Source organism: Patagioenas fasciata, chromosome 2 (genome assembly GCF_037038585.1).
Source record: "Patagioenas fasciata isolate bPatFas1 chromosome 2, bPatFas1.hap1, whole genome shotgun sequence".
Classification (NCBI taxonomy): domain Eukaryota; kingdom Metazoa; phylum Chordata; class Aves; order Columbiformes; family Columbidae; genus Patagioenas; species Patagioenas fasciata.
Window position 1 is genome coordinate 81,953,175 of NC_092521.1, and position 22,030 is coordinate 81,975,204.

At 36.3% G+C, this 22,030-nt stretch overlaps 1 protein-coding gene across 1 annotated transcript in view; it reads right to left on the minus strand.

The window, feature by feature from the left end:
* CDH18 (cadherin 18) overlaps positions 1 to 6,126 on the minus strand; it is a 560,106-nt gene extending 553,980 nt beyond the window's left edge. Inside the window, exon 1 of the mRNA XM_071804488.1 lies at positions 5,805 to 6,126. The gene's annotated coding sequence lies outside the window, so the exon portion shown is untranslated. The remainder of the gene's footprint in view (positions 1 to 5,804) is intronic.
* Between the last annotated feature and the right edge of the window lie 15,904 nt (positions 6,127 to 22,030).

Below are 22,030 nucleotides of genomic sequence, written 5' to 3' on the forward strand. Positions count from 1 at the left end.
AAGAGGAAGATGTATAAGTAATTAAGATGTTGCCACAGCTCTGTTACTGCTGTAAATACATTAGTTCTCAGTGTTAGAAATCTGACAAAGAAGAACAGTGAGATACTCCCCACTGTCAGCTACTCTGAAGGACTTTGTTCACTTACTTTATACTCCACAAACCAGTGTTAGTAATTCTTGTGCAGAGAAAGTTTTATCCATGCCTTATTCCTGAGCCAAACAAAATCAACATTTTTTACAGCAATAGCACTTTTGACCCAGTTCTAAATATTTTGAAATTCAAAAAAACCTAAACATTTTAAGAGATTTCTCCAAACTGTATTGCATGCTTCAATGGTAATTTTTTGCTTGCTGCACAGCAGAGCCTTTCTGCTGTCTCATTACATTTAACAAATGAAGTAAATCAAACACTTTCAATATCAGGGAAAATAAAATTTTGTTGTTAGGATCCTGACATCTGATGACCTGCTGATCTGCATTTCCTGGTTGCATGATTTTCATAATTTTTACCCTCGAGTGGCTTCAGATCACTTTTCTTCTGTGGAACAAAGAGGACATGATTGGGTTCTACATGCTGTATTGTTCAAAATTGCAAATTCACTATAACAAGTATATATACACCTGTGTGGAACAAAGACAATAAAGGATAAGCTTAAATATAGGTAGACGTAGAGATACATGCATATGTGTATATATATATATATGTATATGTAGGTTTAACCCAGGGGTTGTGTGCAAATATGAGGAATCTGCTGTCTGCTCTTTCAATGCAAGTTACATGGCTAGGTACAACGTAAACAGGAGTTGGGAAAGACCCCTACATGCTAAGTTAAGTGGTTTTTTTTGTTTGTTTGTTTTTGGTTTTGTTTTGTTTTGTTTTTCTCACAAAGCAATTAAAAGCAAGTGCTTATGCTTTTTATTACATTATGATGTATATTTTAGTCTCTATTGTTACTATTTGTCTTTAAAATGTTTTGACAATACATACATAAATTGTTTTTGTAAACTTCTTTGCTTCTAACATCTAGGCATATGAATGATTCCCTGCATACATTGTAGAAAAACATGAAACAGGAAAAAAAAAATCTTAAGTATTTCTTACTGGAGCATGTGTCTGAATAATTGTTTTTTATTAAACATTCATCAAAGACAAATTATTCATGCTTAACAGAACATTGCAGACTGTTGCAAGTTTCATTAGCTGAAGTTTGAGTGACTTCCATTTGTCATAATAACACTTTATATTTATACAACTATCTTAATTCAAAAGTATTTCAAAGTGCTTTACATAGTGTGTGTATGTAAGGGATAAATTAACCAGCCAGTAAATTAGAGTTACCTCTGGAGTGAAACTCTGCAGAAACTTCGTGACAAGAATCTTGTATGAGTTAAGTTTGTTGTTTTGGTTTTTTTTTTCTTTTTTTTTTTAATTAATGAAATTTCACTGATTTCAAGGAAGCGGAGCATACAATTGAAATAAACCCTATTTTATAGAGGAGAAAATAGTCTTACAGCTAGGCAGCTTGACTCTAGCAAAGAAGTGGTCTCTGTGACTAGATTCTGCTGCAGACCTGTCATCTTCAGGCAATTTGTTTATTCTGATTTAGGCCTCAAACGAAGTCAGGATAACTAATGACTCCACCAGCTCAGCTTTGGTGACTGTTCATGTACACCATTAATTACTTGAAACGCCAGAAAATCATGGTTAACTTTAGCTGCCTTCTAGGAACAAAAAAGACCTTTTCTACTGATGGTAAGCTAATTTGTATGATGCTGTGTTTGCTATGTGCTAATAATGTAGTTATTGAAGAACATCTGCCTTGAGCCTGAACCATCAGTTATGTATCTCAGAAATAATACTTTATTTATTTCAACTTTTGATATTTTTTATTATTTCACATGAACCTCAAACTAAGACTGGTTTCCTTCTCATACAGCACTAAACACAATGCCTGCAGATCCTGGTTGAAATCAATATCCTGTTTAAAAGAACAAAGTTTTTCATTGTATGCGCTGATATAGTTGCTATAAGCTCATGCACAATCTGTATTAAAACCAAAAAAGGACATAATTGTTCAGCTTTTTAAAAACACATAAATAAATATATTCCAGTTTGGTCAGATTATTCTCCTACATCATGAATGTAGACCATCACAAAGGATGTCAGTCCCTTTTTTTTTTTTATTTTCTTGTTTTCTTGAATGGAGCTGATGGTATAGGATTCTCTCTAAGATAAACAATGTGAAGCAGCAAGTTGGTCATGGCGGGTGAAGTCATCTACCAACATGGGATTTTTTTCTTTCAAGGTTGGCGAGAATAAAAAAATTCATCAAAACTAGAACAGATGGGCAACTATTTTGCATATCTTCTGACATACGTTTCTTCGGGCCTCACCTCAGCTCCATGCAGTGCTTGCAACCATCTTTCTGTGATTTATGACAAATCTATTAGTTTTTCTTAATCTTCATTTGACTATTTAGTAGTTATTTCTAACTCCCACAAGGAATAGTACAAACTTCACAACTGATTTCAGGTGCAGTGGTGCAATGAACTTACAGGAACTACTAAAGGAGCAACAGGCAGAATGAAGTACATTAGAATTTAGTCCCCAGTAACCTCAGCGCAGCTACTCACATGAGTGCAGAATTGAAACTACCTTTGTCACTTACTTTGTGCCATGAAGAGACATCAAAAGACCTTGGTGACATACTCTACCCTTCTGAAAGAAAGCTGTGTAAGTGAAGAGTATGTCTGTTCTTTATATTTATCAGTACAATATAACAGTACTCAACAGGATAATTTTTTTCAATGCTGGCTGTGCTGTTGGTCATAGTTACTGGAATAAATAAACTTAAGCTTTTTGTACAGTAGTGGTGCTTCATATCCAGTCTGATCAGACTGTTGACTTAAAAACGGTAGAGATTACTCAAAAGTACTGTGTTCTTCCTGAACGTTGTTCCCTGTTTCTCCTTTACAAGGCATGAGACCACTTCAAAACATAACCATCTAACTGGCAATGAAAGAACTATCACCTTTTACTTAAAAAATAAATAAAGACTCGTGGTTGCTTTGCATTATTAAAATGGTTGGTACCCAGATTAAATTCATTCAAGAAGGACTTTTTTTTTTTTTTTTTTTTTGGTAACAAGACTAGTACCCAGCTATATCTTTTTAATGCAGCTTGCTGTCTGATATCATAGGAGGAAAGAGCCACCTAATGGCTTCAACTTACCTAGGAAAAGTAAAATAAATTTCACTTTCTGTGAGTTCAAGCTGGAAATCAATTCAAAATTAGTTTCAAAAAGGCCAGATTAGTCTTTTTGAGAAAAGGTGATACAACTGAATCAGTTTAAAATGTCGCAGAAGGTCCAGATTAACAATATTATAGACTCATAAGAAAATGCACAGTTTGTAATATGTAATCTCTTAAAATCTTTCTGATTTGAGTTTTTTCAGCTATTTTTCCTGAATCTGGCAAAAGAAGATGCTTACAGTGTTAATCTTTAATGTGGAAATGAATAACACATTTCATGAGTATAAGCTTCATTAGTTGTTTGGCTGTCTGATTTTATTTTGTATATATATATAAAAAAAAAAAAGTTCAAATGGAATATTCCCTTTGCAAAAATAAACACTTTTTAACATTATTTGGATTTTCATGGTTAGGACATTAACATGAATATTAACAGATACTAATCTGGAGGAAACCATATCACTGTCTTTAAAATCACAGACCTGGCATGATTATATTTCCAAACTAAAAATTATAAGGTATATTTAAAGAGTATAGATACAGTAAGCAAGGGATGAATAAGAGTTATAAGAAAGCTTTTGAGCATCCATAAAGGGTTATTTTTAGAAGTCAAACTGCACATAAAATATTTTGAGACAGGCCTTAAGTATTGTAAGGAGAAAAAGTGAAGTAAGCATGCAGTTACCTTACCTCCTTATAGAATTAATCTGTATTTGGTAGTTCTAACTCTCAATACACAGGTCAGTTAGTTAAAATATGAAGAGTTTCTCTCCATTATTTATGGTCAGAGTCTGACACTGACTCCATAGTCAGTGTATGCAGTCCTCACCTCTTGCAGTATTTTGTGGAGTAAATTACTACTTAATGAGAGATAAGATTGCAAAATGTGCCCCCAAGTGATTCTTTTTATACCTGGAAAGAATTTCAGAAGGTAATATTGAAATTCCTGACATGGCTCAACTATGTATATAATAAACAATGTAGACATTATTCAAAACTAAAATATAAAGAAATAAAACAGCACAGAAGCTATAGTTTAAGTAAGCCTTTGGCTTTGACTCATCAGTTTACTTCTTATTTTGCCAGTGCTTCTTCACATAATGCATTATAGAAGATGAAGCTGCATCTTAAGCCTTGCACATTTTGCTCATGCGGTCACTTAGACACCCGTGCAAATTATGATTAGTTTAAAAAAAAAAAAAAAAATCTACACTTATAATGTATTTTACAAATTACAAGTAGTCATTCTGGTAACCATGAGGATTTCACTTCACATTTGGGATTTTTGTGTTTTATAGAAATTTGTAAAAAATGCATGGGTAGAGAAAGAGAATAAAGTACTTTTCTATATGTGATGTTTTTGTCATTGGATAAAATGGATTACATTTAGGTGCATAGTGTAGCAGCAATAGCTCGCTGTAGGCAATTTCTTTACTGGACAAAGCATTGAAAAGTTGTACTTGGCTGGGTGTAAATTTACTTAAATATTTGGATTAGCGGACTGATGCCTCTACTTCACTCAGAGTAATTACAATAGATGGTATAAGAAAAATCTCTTTCCATTTGAAGTGAGGAGCAGAATGCACAAATTTATGAGGAAACTGGTGCAGATTATCACAGCTGGGAGGAATGTGTCACTAATGAACTGACAGTGCTGTCTTCTTAGTGCTATGCTCCCATGGCCTGTAAACCCAAAGTCAATCAACTTCCTGACTTGCTACACAACAAAAAGATGGGTTATTTCAGTTTGAGACTATCACCTTCAAAACCACAGCAATCTATCAGAACCTATCACCTATTACAGCAAAGCCATTTCAAACATAGCCAAAGGAAAAATATAGAAAGTTTATGTAGAACTAGGCAGTTAGGAGACACTGTTGTCAATGTCACAAGAAAACAAGCAATCAGTCCATGGAATGGCTGCTTCAAACATGCAGCACAGTGTAACAGAACATCCCAGGTTTCGTATTTCAGGTCCTAAGCCTTGATCTTCACTTTGCAGGCAGAATGTTAGCAAGAACTACTATATCTATAAAAAGATGGCAGTCTAATGCCATATTATTTAAGGCAGATCGTGCTTGCACAGCCGATGTAAGATGCAGTCAAAAGACAGATACTGTTTCAAACTACTGACAAGCACTGAGATATCCTCCAGGTAAATGTTCTGTCTACCTGGCTTCACAACATATACAATAATGAATTAATAATGTGAAAGAGCTTGTGTGCTGTTATTACTCCAGACTGCTGAGCATGTGTGAGACCAGTTACATTAAAACATCATGCAAGTAGTTAGAAATCATCTTTTCTAGCTGCTTCATTCCCATTTACTTGAAGGGTTAACTATGATAAATACAATGCACAAACCATGTCTTGTTCTCAATTGTCTTCAGCTGTACATAGTATTGGATAAATATAATCTGTGAGTGAAAGAATTATAAGTTAAATAAATACATTCTACAACAGATGCCAAACCTTGTATCTAACATGCAAGACACAAAAAGAATAATTCAGTTTTTTAGCTGCTTAGAAAAGCAAAGGATTATTTCCTTACCTGAAAGATCAAACTCTGTGTATCCTCAGTACTATGTGAGCTGAGGGGACAGCATGAATTTTTGTCTTCTGTATTTAGCCTTTTTTCAGAGATGCAGAATGTAAGAGATGTAATTATAAGTAAAATTAACTATTCCAATGTCAATTCTGTTAATAGTTGCACTGGCTTAGAGCTGGCATCCTCTTGCAAATGAAAAAAGGTAGCTCAGCAAGTTGTCCACTGAAGGAGCTCAATATCAGTGTTATCAGGCACCAGTAGTCACATACTGATGCTGTAGCGTGTATAGTCTCCCTCTATTGCGTGCGTGCTTTCACTTGCTCTCCCTCTCTCTCACCCTGACGTTCACTGAGCTCTGAGTCTGAGCTGCTTCTGCTGCTGTATAATCAATCTAGCCTGTCTGAATCTAATAGGTCTCTATTTAACCAGCCAATGAATAGCACAGATTTCACTGCTGCTCTCCAGGGTCTTTACCGGGAGTGGTACAAACAGTAAGAGTTTGGCCAGCAGTTTAACCAAGTATTTTTCATCATTTTATCTCCCTTAAAGAAAAATTGTTCAGGAAAGTCCAGGTTCAAAGCTACCTTTCTCTCTGTTTTTTTTTTTTTCATGAGACTTATATAAACATGCACATTGTATTGCACTAGCATACTGAACACTTATACATTTTTACCCATTTTATAATATGTGCTTTGGATTACATATGAAAAAAAAAAAAAAAAAGAAAGAAAAGACAATACACCCCTGCCCCCACCCCCAGCCCCCAATGTAATATACCAAATCTGCACAGCAAGCCTCAGGCTTTGTTTTCTGAAAAAAATGCAGTAGAAACTTTTGTAACGTTGAACTGTTTATGGCACGTGTGGGAAGTAAACATAAACCAAGAAGCTGGAGAATTGTGCTTCACTGTGCTTTCAACCCCTGACATCTTGAACTACCTTCTACACTGTTTATGTTTATGCTTATGTGTTTCGACTTTGTTTGGCTTTGTTTGTTTGTTTTGTTATTATTATTATTATTATTATTATTATTATTATTATTATTATTATTATTATTATTATTAGGATTTGTATGGAAACAATGTAGAGCCAGTTACAGGAGGAATTTGGAATACAGTATCTGTTCAGCAAAAGATTCTCATGTGACAGTTTTTCTGCCAAAACAGTGATCAGGACTAAATGAAACACAGAGTTAGCAACAAATGGCTTTTCTACTTTAAAAGCATATCCTGTCTCGTACTGCACTGCAAGCAATAGACTGCCCTTTAGCAGTTAAAAGCAAAATTTCAGGTTGGATAAGAACATTGATTTTCAACCTAATAATTCTGGTTGCAGTTCAAAATTATGAACAAACTTTTCTACTGAAGCAAACTGTGGCAAAGTGTCTACCATACTCTTGAATCTAGAGGGTAGGTTTCATCAGTCACTGGTGCTTTTGCTTTGCAGCATATTGATGCTGTTATATTGTTGTTCCATCATTTGAAACAGCAACTGTAACTAAAGAACACCACGAGTACAATGGATTTGATGGTTTTCTAGGGAACGTTCTGTACCATTCTTGGTGGTGCCCTCGTATGTGATTCTTACAGAAATTCATCTGATTGCTGCCAAAGAACAGAGAAACAAAATGAGAGCTTTGATGTTCTGCCTCTTTAGTGCTGGGACTGCCAATCATTCTAAGATCTTTCAGCACATTCATTACATTAAGCCTTTGTGCCAAGGATCCTGTACTGAGAAGTGAAGTTTGCAGTTCAACTGTTTATTTAGAGGGTTAGCATAGGTTAAACCTTTTACTAAAGTATGAGAACTGTAGCCTAGTGTCAAAATCTGAAATAAGCATCTAAGCAAGCAGATGTGCTGATAATTAAACTAGAGTTTCTTGTGACAGTCTGGCTGATAGGAGTTTTTACCTGACTCACAGGATTTCTTTTGTAAACTCTCAGGAGTGATCAAAAAGGGGTTTTCTTTTCCAGTCCCTTTATCAGAAAATCCCCCATTAAACTGGTTTACAGAGCCTGTTAGATGGTTTATGGTCTACATAACCTACCTAGCAATCCAGACTTGGATAAACACAGGTCAGTGCTACTGAGTCATCAATTTTGTATTATTAGTCTCTTGAAAATTCTAGTCAAAGACTTTAAAGGAAGGACAGCATGGAGAAAAAGACCCACTATTAAACTGGAGTTTACAACACAAGAAATAAATACATGGTGCTCATAAATAATAATGCATGCCTCTTGGCCTATTCAGCGATAGACAGTTCCAAGGAAAATATTTCTGTCCAGTCTGAGTCTTTACACGAGAGTATGAAAAAGGTCATATAATGGTAGAAAATAGCAATACATTTAAGTACTTGAATCTCTTTTAAAACACATATAAATAAAAATCCAGGAAACTACCAATGAAGTCACAGTATCCACAGCATATTCAGATAATCCATTCCTACTGTGAAATATCACAGTATTAAATAATAACCTTTGCTTCCTCAGGTGAATATGGAATACCTCATCAATTGCAGTCTACAAAACACATGTGACAGATGTCTCAGGTGTTTTGAGTTATCTGCATCAGCTCAGTGGTGTTCACGGATGGAGAAAAAGGTTAAAATACATAAATAAAAATCAACATGGATAAAATTATGGTTATACAATTGTACAATTGAAGATCTGGTAGTGAATGTGTGTAAGGTATAGTCCTAAATGTTGGAAGAAGGGCAATTACGATGATCTGTCCTTGAGGAGAGAGTGAGACTGGGGAAGGGTAGGGTGGTGCAAAAGTCATTCAGGATCTCAGTGAGAAAGGCCAAACAACAAACGGTGTTATAAAGTATCTGTTTTATTAGGAGAGAATAAAGAGGACTACAGATGGAAAGGAAATCTTGACTTGTTTGTATGTTGGCAAAATGCAGTATGGACCATGGGTGGATTTTCTTATAGCACACTGTACAGATCCTGTCCATGAAGAGGTTCTTTTCTCTCACTCATTCTGCTGAGATCTTTATGTTGTTTAATAAACAGAATCATATACAATCTCCTGACAGCACAGGCTGGCACAGGGCATGCCAACAGGTTCCCTTAAAACAGCTGTTCATGGTAACACGTGGGCTGCTCAGGCCCTAAGCATGGGGTCCAAGAGAGGAGACATGGCTTGGCCTGGCTCACTAACCATATGGAATACAATGTCTTCCACAGGGCTCCCAATACAGATTGGGAGAAACACGGTTACAGAATTTGGAGTGGCAGAAGCTCACATTCTGAATACCCTTCTGAAATTCTTCTTCGTGACAAAGACCCAACTTTTCTGCATCTGATTTAATCTAGCCCATGCAAAACAGTAGTTATACATGAGGTATTGTCACAAAATAATATTGTGAAGTTTATTATTTCAGTGTTTGTTTTTTGCTGTTCAACTGAAGGTTGGACTGTCAGGGTTGCATTTTCAAAAATAGAATGACTGTGTAAATCTCAGGAACTGGCCTTTTATGCAAACATTGAATTAATGAATAAAAAAAAAATCAGAAATTTTAATTGTACTTTGGAAATACAAATGTTGACATGCAGTTGTCTACAGGGTAGCTTTAGATGCTACATATGCAGTATGGACCTTGTGTGTATTAGAACATGTTCATATTGAGTATACATGAAAATATCTCTTTGGCTTTCATATTTGCAGTGGAAGATGATACATTTTTTTAAGAATGTATAGATACAACGTATCACAGCATGACAATTTAGGGCTGTGCAAATGTGTTCTAAGTGGATAATATATAATAGTTATATAAATAAGGGTTTAATACTGTAATGTTTAATATTGAGAGCAGTGTTTCAGATTGAAACATTGAAACATTGAGCTAAATGATATCAAAATAGTTTAGAATAAAAAGCATACTGTAGATACTCTAGAAAGAAGTCTGGACATCCACCTATTTTTCATTTTATTTTACTTAATTTGGGAAAAAATAAGGTGCAATTATGTGGTAGAACACTTCTGTTAGTGAGTGCTGTGTTTTTATAAATTAAGTGTAATTTTCTACGAGAAATTGGTTTTCACCATTTCAGATTTAATTAACAAAGAGGAAATATACATGCTTTCTACCTCATGACCGTAACAATAATCAAAGTAATTCTTTTGTAACTGAGAAATCAAAGAGAAGCCAGAATATGCAGCTCTGCAAGACTAAGTCTTGTGAACGCCTAGTGATGTAATAGCCTGCTCATAGCGGTGCCTTTGATGGATCCCCTCATGACAAAAATAAAAATAGAAGTGGAAATTATACATTGTACACCTTTCACTGGGCTTTCTACATTGAATCTAAACATTGATTCTATTAAATGTACAATTGCTGAGTGATATTGTACTGATATAGATATCATTCAAGTCCTTTCAAGTCTTAATACAGTCTTAAAATGCTGAGGTCATTCACACACTTAAAATTGAGTACTACATACTCAGGTATGAAATGTAGAAACCTAAACCATTTATTTATATTTTTACTGATACTTAGGAAAAATATTTTTTCCACAGATGAGCAACAAAGCTATCACTAAAATTTGTTTAAAATACTTGAATGTAAATACAAGGCTACTAAAGGTAGATTTTGTCAATTTATTTCATTTTTCCTTAGAAAAATTCCCTTTCAGATCCTGAAAAGCATGCCTAGGAAAGAAGCCAAGATAAAGGGCATGGAAGATAAATAACATATACAGTGTATTGTGTTCTATACAGTATTTCTCATAATTTCTCATAGAATAGGCAAATATGTTAAAATTTTGCTTGAAAGCTTTCTTCTTATTTCTAGCTATAGAAGTAGTATCAAGTTTTGTAGGTAGTCGCTTCAGTTTCTGTAAACATGCTGGGATAATAAGAGAAGATAAATTTCCATTTATTAAAGACTTTGACTTTAGCAATTAAAGTTATGTATACAAACATGATACAATTGAATACATGTCCATAAAACACAATATACCTTATTTTCTATCTGAATGCTTTAATGACCTTCAGGATGAACATTACTATAATAATGCAAACTAGTACAGCTGAAAATATTTTTACCATCACTCTTAATATTTATTATATTATGATGCTTCTAGGTCATACAAATAGTTCTCTAGAAAAGGCAGTGATACCCTGTTACTGAGATTATGAAATATGGTTACCAAACATTTTAATGTGTAGCATTTCTAGGGCTATGTTTATCTTCTGCTTCTCCATGCAAAGGATGGATAATCCATTCCAAGTTTAGAAATGTTTCTCTTGGAATTTACCAGATTTACTTTAAATTCATATCTATCGATGATGTATTTAACACAATAGGAATTGGTCTTTTTCACAGACTTTGAAACCTTCAGAGGGCCATGCTGATGTTTATGAATGAAATGGAAAAGCTCACATCCATACATTTAAACATATTTCTTCCCCAAAACACCATGGCCAGCTCCATGCTAACTCATGGAATTATTTGTGACAGTTTCTGATTTTTGCGTAAGCCTTGTTTGGAAGAGTTAGCCCAGGCTAAAACCTTTTTAGACATTTGAAAATACAGACAATTACTAAATTCCTTTATGCAAATTTCCTGAGTTCCATCATGATAGTATTAAACTTTTCAAAGTTTTTCAGTAAAACACATAAAAAATAGTGACTGTATTTAAAAAGAACGGGATCTTAGTGAAAATTAATAGTTGCTAGAGGGCCTCTAGGTTTGCAAATTAAATATTTGCATGGATATCGAATTCTCTTTGCAAGTAGTTTCTGTTCCCTATATTGAAGTCTGAAAGTGACTTCAGTAATTTCTTGATAACATTAGTAAGATACATTTACTCTAGCAGCATGATCTTCAACCACTGACTGCAGATCCCAGCAAGCCAGCTAGTTTTTGGTTGTTGTTTGTTGTTGGGGTTTTTTAAGCTCAGAATGTTGTTAGGGCAAAAAGAAAACACTTGCACCTCATGCCAGGCTTCAGCCCATGTCTCGTCATCCTATTCCTATACTTTATAGTGTCCTACATCTCCAATTCTCAAGTGTTCTGCTACCATATTAGGTTACAGTACGATGTGGTTGTAAATATCTAATTCTAAACAGAATAACTATTGTTACTATGTTTATAAAACTAAGGTCGCACTATGCAAAAGAATTTATCCATAGCCATCCAGTCAAAAGGAAAAAAAAAGAGTTGTTGCTATAGTTAAGCTAAACAATGCTTAGGTTCAGAGAAAGCAAACCTGACAAATGTAATTTCTGAGTATCAGCAAATTTGATGCAAAGTCTGAGATCTATCACTAGCAATGACAATGCTTTATGATGGGGATGAAGGTTATAGAAATATTGTCACAGCCCATATTTCCATGATTTCAGCATTCTTGGTATAGAAGTCTTGGAAAATAGAGGTAAATTAGTTGTGCTGTCATTGTCTTCAGTTTCAGTTCGCAAGTGCAAGAGACATATAGTGAAATATCTTTTTCTAAGACAATATGTAGTACAGCCGCATCAGAAAACTATTTACTTTTGATGAGGAGAAAAGTCTGTTTTCATGGAAAGATGGAGGCTCCATTGGCAGGTTTATGCTAAGTAACATTGCCTTGCAAGACTTCAAGTTCCAAACTTTCATCACTGAAAGGAGGAAAACAATAGTACAACTGCTGGTTTTGCAGGAAATTAAGTTACCAGTGGACTGTGTCCTACATCATGTAATAAGGTTGAGGCTGTATGCCTTCACGCTCTCAACACTTTCTTATTATGATTGGATTGTGTTTTCCAAGAAAATTAATGTCCAAGAGGGTTAATTTGTTTGAATTAATATTATTTGGAGCTTGGTGAGAATTATGAGTTTGTTGTGAGTAGTGATTTTATCTATTTTCACACACTTCCACAACAAAATTTTAATTGCATTGTGTTTTTAGATTACTTGGCTGTCAGTTTACAATTTGTATTGGTTTTTAAATTGATGTCATTGTTTCTTTTGGGATGTTTGTCAAGCTTAAATTTCAGAAGAAAATGTATGTAGAGGAAAGTGTTGGTTTAGCTTTACTTTTTACTATTATTAGTGGTGCTGCAGTAGCATTCAGGAGTGTAGACTATATGCATTGTACAGTGCTAAATTACTACACAAGAACTTACAGTATAAATATATATTTTAAAATGAAAATGTGCTAAGTGTTTGTCATGGATAAATGTAATGCACCTCATCCAAAAGAGAGAAGCAGTAATATGTTTTATTGAGGTAAAAGTGTTTTGACAAGGTTCAACAAGTTTAAGGGTAAGATTCACCTTATTAATTACTGCATGGAGGAAATATACAGAGGAAAATTGAGTTAGTCTTGAATTAGAACATTTCACATAGAAACTGGAGATGTAAAAGGTAAGGGAAACCCTCTCATCGAGTCACAGGGTTCAGAATGAACACCCTTGCTTTCTAAACTACTAATGAGCCTAGGTGTAGTTAGATCCTATCTTAGTCCCAGATGTGGCCAGTGGTTTATGACTAAGGAAAGAGAAGAGATACATAGAGTGAGGAAGACCATCCCATTGAAAAATGAGGTTCAGAATGGATCATCTTGCTTCCTAAATTTCTTCTGAGAGAGGAGTCTAGGTGTGGCTGAATCCAGACATGGTAAACAGTTTATGTCTAAAAATAGAGATGTGTGGAACAAAGGTAAAGAATTCAGAGGTTTTAACGTTTAGTATTGGATGACCACATGGACTAGCAATGTTTCACTAGTATCAGTTCAGCATACAATCAAAGTTACCGAGGCAAACTCAAAGTTACCATACTACAAGGTTGTGCAATATCAGCCTCTTACCAAAGATCTGCCATTGGTAAAAGGCCACTCTGCATTGAAGGCCAACATTGAGAGGTGTCTTTGCTCAGGGGGAGATCATCACAACGCAGTCACACTACCTAGCAGGGAAAACTCAAAAAAGGCTCATTTAACCTGTCATATTTATAGGATAAAGTGGTGGGCTTTTAGTCAAATCATATATGTAGTGGGAAAGGTATGCATGAGACTCCTTATGCCCACAATTTTCTTTGTTCCTTGATAGATGAGTCTTGGAAAAACCATCCGCCATCCATAGGTGTCTAGCATGATAGTGTTCCAAGCTCACATACATCAGTATTCACTGTACCTTTGTGGGCATTTCTATGTTCTGCTCCTTTGTGGGTAAGCTAGAGGAGTTAATAGGCTGATCCTGGCAAAGGTCTTCACCTCCTCTGGAGCCTGTACCAAACTAACACCAGTCTGGTGAAGATAATGGAGCTCACCTGTCACACTGTGCAATGAGAAGCAAACTATAATTAGTGTTGTAGCAAGAAAAAATTTCTCCCTGTGCTTCTGTGAAATATTTAATGCAATTTGCATTAGGCCTGCAGAATTTGACCTATGCATATTTTAAAAACACATCTCTCATGAGTTTTTTGTTGAGGTTGCGAATTTTGGCAACCAGACCTATCAAAGAGAATTAGCTTTAGCTTGTGAGATTCTTGTCATCCAACATTTAGACTCACAATAGCTGAACATTTTTCTACTAAACAATGAAGACAATAGAAAACATACCAAAGCTCCAGGCACAAAAGTCAGAGAAGATGATAAAACACAGCTAATACTCATAATTGATCTCTGTATTATAGCACCAATTTGAATATATGTTTTTCCTTGTGTATGCCTAAAAAGGATCAAAGACATTAATATAAACTATAAAACATCTTTGATGCAATCAAAAAAAAAACCAAAACATTTCTTCTTGTGTAGTGGAAGGCAGAAGAGAAATGACAGATCCAGAACAGTAATAGGGATAAGGCGGAAAATTAAGCTCCTGTATGTCCATGCCATTTTTTTTGCTGGGAAGTCCAGGAGTGGACCCAGTACTCTAGGTGTGACCTCACCATTGGTGAGTAGAGGGGAATGGTTAACTCCCTTGATCTGCTAAGAACATTCCTCCTAATGCAATCTAGGATGCTATTTGCCTTCTTGCTGCTAGGATACATTTGTGGTCTTCCAGGACCAAAATGTCATTTTCTTGAAGGCTGCTTTGCAGACTGTTGTCCTCCTGCATGTACTGGTGATGGGAGTTATTCTGAATGGTTCTTCTGAATTGCAGCACAACCATCTGGTGTATGAACGATTCCCCCCAGTTTTGTATCATCCGCAAACTCGACTATCATTCAGGTCATGATGTTAAAATGTATCATCACCTTTTTATCAGCCCCTGAGGTACAGTGGTTTTCCTGGCCTCATCCCTGCAAGCTTCAACAGTGTCTTTTATTATATATTCCTCCCAAGTAATTTGCTCCTGCTTCCACCTCTCTTATGCTTTGTTTTTATGGCTGAGTTTTGTCAAGAGCCCCTTATTTATCCATGTAGGCTTGGTTTCATGCTCATTGGGAGGGGCCAATTCTTGAGTTTGGAGGAGATCTTTAAAAATCTGGACCCCTCTTCTATCTACGACTGTATCCCACAGGATTCTGCCACGCAGATGTGTAAGCAGATCAAAGTCTTCACTCCTGGAGTCTAGGGCTGTGGTTCTGCTTTTTGCCTTGCTCCCTTTTTGTCTGCCTGTGGAACTGCAGCTGCCTGCATCAACTGTATTTTTTCCAGAGCATTGCCACAACCATAATAGCAGTCATCTCAGATGTTGTGAAGGAAACTTTGCACTTCTGCGAGGAAGAAAGATCTGTGATTTGTGCTTTATTGCATATATCCTCCGAGATGAATGCAAGCCCACATTCGGAGTGTCTCCAGTGGGTTGACCAGTGGGGATAGGATCAAAGCTTTGCCTTGCAATACGAAGGCAAGGGGAAGAGAGCAACAGAGATTCAGGGGAGGAAATAAAATGTGCAAGTCCTCTCCACTATCAGGTGACAATATGGGAGTAAATGATGTAAAATTAAGATTCAGTGTCATGAAATATCATTTAAACAAAAATAAGAGTTGAATTATGATTACATATGAATAAAATGTAGCCTTGTATTTGCAGAATCACTGTGCTATCCATCGCTTTTTTGTTTTATAATTTAGGTATGTAGTATGTTAAATAAATAATTGAGAATTGTCTGTTTCAACTTTTGACCTGTGAAATCTAATAAGAAATATTATTAGTTCACAAATAATCTTGGATTCTCTAGTTTCATTTGGGCAGTACTTCCATTGAAACTAATGAAAGTTTTGCAGGGGTTGATAGCAGGACTGGGCATATAATGTCTACTGCATTTCTGATTTGGCTCATTGCCTAAGAACATTGTGTTTGCATCATGGATAGTGCATGCACCAAACCCATCTCCCTATAACAGGGTAAAATATGTAAAATATGTAGTTAAAATAGGGAAAGTTAACACATCTGTGGGTCTTCATAATTTCACACACAACACACTGAGTGAGTCACAACACACTGAATATTATAGGCCATGCTGAGAGAACTTGTAGACAAGTTTGCTCTGTCTTTTTTTTTTTCCGCCTCTCCTTTAAAATCATGTAGAGAGCAAAATTTGTTGGAAGACTTCTCTAGCAACTACCTGAAAAACAGCTTCATTCACCTCATGTCACCCACAGATCTGTCTATAGTCATTCTCGAACTGTTGTTTCCTAGCACAGTAATTGTGGAGGAAAAACCATTCAACAGGCAGTTCTAGTTGAAATAAAACCTCAGGAATGCAGGACTAGAGAAATACATACATAACAGATGAAGGAGCAGTAAATGTGGCCATTGTGAAAGAAAAATCAGCATTTATCTGTGTATCTTTTCATTAAAGCAGAAGCAGTACAACCCACTTACTCCATAATTTTCCAGGTTGTATGAAATTTTTTTGTGTGTGCTAATCAGTAACTCTGGATAAAACCAACTTTTGTGAGCATGGGTCAGTCCCTAAATAGGGGCTGTTTTGTTGATTTTTTTTTTCATGTCTCAGGTCAGCTTTTCCTAGGTGACTTTCACTCACAATACAATAAGCCTTCGAAAAGAGTCATTGGAAGATATTTGTGAGTGAGAATTAGGAATGATGCTCCTTTTCCTGATTTGGAAAATCATGTGTTGTAACTTAGCTATGCATAAGTAATGGATAGTCAAAAGTAATTTTGTTATCTTGCAAAGGGTCTTTAGATACAAGAATAAAAATTATACCAGGCTAAAATATATTTCACTGAAATGTTGTGCAGGTAAAATCTGGTCCTGTCAATTGTGTTTTCTGTTTACTTTCCATGCCTCTTCTGATGGAGATGTTACTGCTAAGAAAGGGTTATTTAACAGTGTTGAAATGCAGTTTATCTTAGGATGAGGCAGTTGATCTCCATGTAACAGTCACTATAGTCCTTTTGAATTCATTGAGGATGATATGGTGAAAAATCTGAATTTACTGTTTTGCCTAGAGTTTGGAGATAAAAAGCCAGTTAGTGTCTTAGCACTAAAAAGGGCTTAGCAAGCTTCAGGGGAAAAAAAAAAAAATGCTCGTGATTCTATTGCAAGACTAGCTACTTCTACTAAATTCTAAGTTTATAGGACCCTATAAAAAAGAGCTGTTAAGCCTCTCTGACTGATATCCTGGACCATTAGGGAGGGAAAGAGCCCATCTTTGTCTGAGATACACTCAATCTCACAGGATAGTCTCTTTATTGCCAATGGTTACTTAATGATTCCTCTTTTTTTTCAGTCCCACTATGAAAAACAAACAACAAATTTTTTGCTCCTTTCCCAACCCTCTACTTAGATTTCAAGATGATACACAGAAGCAGGGTTAAAGGTCTCCTGCGTGACTTTTGTGTCACCACATTTTGCTTCAAAAGGGACCTCTTTCTTGATAGTCTTACAATAAAGTACGTAGTGTTGCTAAAAGAAAGACATTTCAAAAACAATTTGTTTTTTATTTTAGTAAAGCAGTGATAATTTGCAGTGGCTAGTCCAACTTTAATGTAGATACAGTTGTGAAGTGCAATAATTAGAAGCACATCTGCACTGTGAAAGCATTCTCAGCTACATCTGCACACATACTACCAATCTCCATGGCACAGAAACCACTTCCCCCAGTCATGAAGTCTGGGTGCAGTTCTGGAGAGAATTCCATCTTGAACTGCTGTGCGTACTCTAGCTTCATTCCTCATGCACTATATACTTCTCTAACTCTGACATGGATTTCCCTGGAGTGCTTTTCTCAAACATCTCCCTGTGTTATATCAGGTCATATAATAGAGGACCTCATCATCTTGCCATGAAAAATACTATCCTGATGGGCTGCAGTGGAGGCTTCACTTACTTACAGCAGTTTGGACTAGGGAGATAAAAAAGGATGATGATGATTATGACATCTTAGAGACAGTGATCTCAATGTCATACTGTGGGCATGCAGCCAGCGTGCTATAGCAGAAGCTGGCTGTAAGCCATGTGGAAACAAACCATTCTGTATCAGTTGTCTTGGAGGAACTACTCCCTTAAGTGAAATACTTCAGCAAACTACTCTACTTTCTTTTCTACAATGACATGAGGATGTACTTCTTATTTGCTTATCTACTCTTGGTCGGGCTTAAAGAAATTGGCGTGCTTTCACACAGTAAATAAAGTTAGGCATTTATGTAAGTCACGCAGAATCATGACCTTCATATGCACAGTATGCATGTAACTGAAATAATAGTTTTCCAGAAAGATATTTAACTATATGTAACTGTTGTAATTGATTCTCAATGTAGTGATAAAAACACTGTGTAAAATAAAAATATTAACATTTAGTAACATGTTGTGCCTTTAGGTCAACCTATTATTTGACATTAAAAACAATTCAATTTATACCTAAATGGATTTTTTACTCATAGCAGTCCATCTCATTCAGCATGATGCTGCTAATATCCACACATATGCAGATGTCAGTGACTTTTGATTGTTGAACTGAAATATCTAGAGTAGCACAAGAACATTTCTTACAGAAACTTGTAGTGGAGAAAACAATGCCGGATGAATGAAGAAATACAATGAAGTTCTATAAATAACTAAGCTTTTAACTTGAATTAATGAAGCTGCTTGGTTTTGTTGCTCTCCTGTGTTCAGGGGCTGTATTCTTCAGAGAATCATATAATATTCTGGGTTGGAATGGACCCACAAGGATCATTGAGTCCAATTCCTCTCCCTGCATATGAACTCCACAGTTCACACCAGATATATGAAGGTGTTGTCCAGTCTCTTCTTGAATAGTGTCAGGCTTGGGGCCGTGACTACCTCCCCAGGGAGCTTGTTCCAGTGTTGCACCACTCTCTGGGTGAAGAACCTTTTCCTAATATTCAACCTAAGCGTCCCCTGGCACATCTTCCTGCCGTTCCCTCAGGTTCTGTCATTGGTCACCAGAGAGAAGCGTTCAGTGCCTGCCACTCCTCCTCCCCTTGTGAGGAAGCTGTAGACCACGATGAGGTCTCCTCTTAGACTCCTCTGTTCCAGGATGGACAAACCAAGTGGTTTTAGCCACTCCTCACATAGTTTCCTCTCCAAACGCTTCACCAACTTTGTAGCCTTCTTCTGGACACTCTCCAGTAGCTTAATAACTTTTTAATGGTGTGGCACTCAGAACTGCACACAGTTCTCCAGGTGAGGCTGCACTAGTGCAAAATAGAGCAGGACAATCATGTGCCCTCAAACGGTTGTTAGTGCTGTGCTTGATGCACCCCAGGACATGCTTGGCCCTCTTCAGTACCTACTTACTCACTGTAGTGGCTTACACATCTGTTAATTCTAAATCATGTCCAAAATTAACAGTAGGACTGGCAGATTTACACAGGTACTTGATTACTGGAAAAGTAGGGTTTGGTTACATAGCAGTGTGTCAATGGTATCTTATACCATGGAAAATGTGATAGGTTTCCTGAGCTGCATCAGATTGCAATATGTTTTCTTAAGGGCTAAACAAAGGTTCATTAGAGTTAGAGTAGAAGATGTAGTATCTTCTTCACATCTCCTGCTGAGTGACTTTCAGATATGACAGCAATTTGGATGTCCACATCCTTACACCAACATGTCCTCTTGTTAAAGCTGCCTTGCACGCTGGCTTCTGTGAAATCATATTTGTGTAAGAGCTGCACAAAACTGCAGACTTATTTTTTTGTGCATGAGAAAAAGAACTTTTTTTCAGAAAAACGTATTTCTGAAGCTGAGTCTGGTTATGATTCACTTACTGGTGTAGGACTAAAAATTATTTTGTCTCTTTTATATGATGTTATGCACAATATATATGAAGAAATATTTTACATAGTAATATTATATAAATGAAAGCAATTATTACAGTAGAACCTAGTATGTGTTGAAGCACAACTAATGATGGCAAAAATTGAACCTTGGTCATCAGCAATATAGTACCCATTTGTGTGTGATAAACACTTTTCGTATTTACCAAATGATCTTATCTGTATTGCCACACGTCTTCTCATTGTAAAATAAGATAGATCTACCCTAATTTTAGGGAAACTATTAATAAATATTGACTTTTACAGTACACATCTCTGTATGTTTGGATGGACTGTATAAGCAGCAATGTTGTCATCATTGTATGCATGGACTCTTAAGACCAAAAAGTGAAAATGAACATTCATTTTTCACTGGTAGATTTTTATGAGATCAGTTCCTTTACTGAAATGATAATATTTTGTGAGATCATGCTGATTTTGACAAGGTTTTCAACAAAAAATTGACTACAGAAACCTGATGTCAGGTTTGCCATCTTTCTGTTTCATCTTTTTGCCATTTTGCCTGCATAGACTACACTAGCTTTGAGGCTTCAAAACTCTTTCAAAGGAGGGAATTCCTTTAGAGGCTTGTGCTGGTTTGACTGAAAGTGAGTTAGTTTTCTTCATGCAGTTAGAAAACTTACTTTATTATAGCTAGCATGGTCACTGTTTAAATTTAGTTTGAGGACAGGAAGATAACATTCCGGGACAGAGTTAAAGTTTTTAATTGTTTTGTGGAAGGCAAGGACATTCTGAGCTCTCTTTCCGCATGTGTAAGGCAGCTGGGAACAGGGTCATAGATGGGGCAGACCTTGACTGACATCCACAGTGATCAATAAGAATATTCCATGCCCTTAGCATCATGCTTCATATTTAAGGAGAGTCCGGATCTTCCAGCTGGAGTGAGAGTCAGGATGGACAGGAACAGAGACCTCTTCTGGTTCTGCTCTGTTTCAGTGGGGTTCTGTTTGGGAGTTTGTTTTAGTTTAACCTTTTGCCATCCTGCCATTTTATAGGAGTTTGTGGGCCTTTCTGCGTTTTTCTCTCTTGCCAGAATTGACTGATCAGGATCAGGGGGATGCTTCCTGGGACTGGCTGCTTGATGCAGAGTTCATGAGGAATTGCACTGAGTATCTTATATATATATATACCAGTAGTAATAGTATATTACTGTTATTTTATTATTTTATTAAGCTGTGTTTATCTCAATACACAAGTTTCTTCCTTCCCTTTTGATCTTCTTCCCTGTTTGGGTGTCAGGGGGGAGTGAGTGGGCAGCTATCATAGCTGTATTGATAACTCAGGTTAAATCATGACAAAGATTCAGGACTTCTGATTCTCCATCTTTTAGGCTCTTTCCACAGACATAATAATTCCAGGTGGAAGTTTACTTACAGATTTCTAACATGAATGTTTTCAATTTTTTTTCTGTAAACTTCTAAGCTGTAAAGTGGAATGCCTGTGTTTTCTGCTGGAAAACAGAGGCATTGTGAAGGGGAAATGATGTTTTGATGTTTTTCAGACTCTATTGAGCAGACGTCAATGTGAGTGCAGGTAGGAAGCAAGACAGATTGGATTAGAGAGTCAACCATGGAGGATTAATGGATATCTTACTCAATTATCTTTGACAACTTTTGTTACAGAATCTCAGAATGGTTGAAGTTGGAAGGACCTCTGGAGTCATCTGGTCTGCCCATCTTCTCAAGCAGAGACTTCTAGACCTGATCACGATCATGTCCAGATGGTTTTTGAATGTCTCCAAGAAGGAAGACTTCACTACCTCTCTGTGAAACCTGTGCCAGTGCTTGACCAGTCTCACAATAAAAAAAAAAAAAAAGTTTCCTGATTCTCAGAGGGAAACTCCCATGTTTTGATTGGTGCTCATTGCCTCTGGTCCTGCCACTGGGCACCACTGAAAAGAGCATGGTTATGGTCCTTTTCACCCTCCTTTCAGGTATTTTTTTATGCATTGCTATTAATAAAATCCCCCTGAGCCTTTTCTTCTCCAGGCTAAACAGTGCCAGCTCATTCAGCCTTTCATCACAGG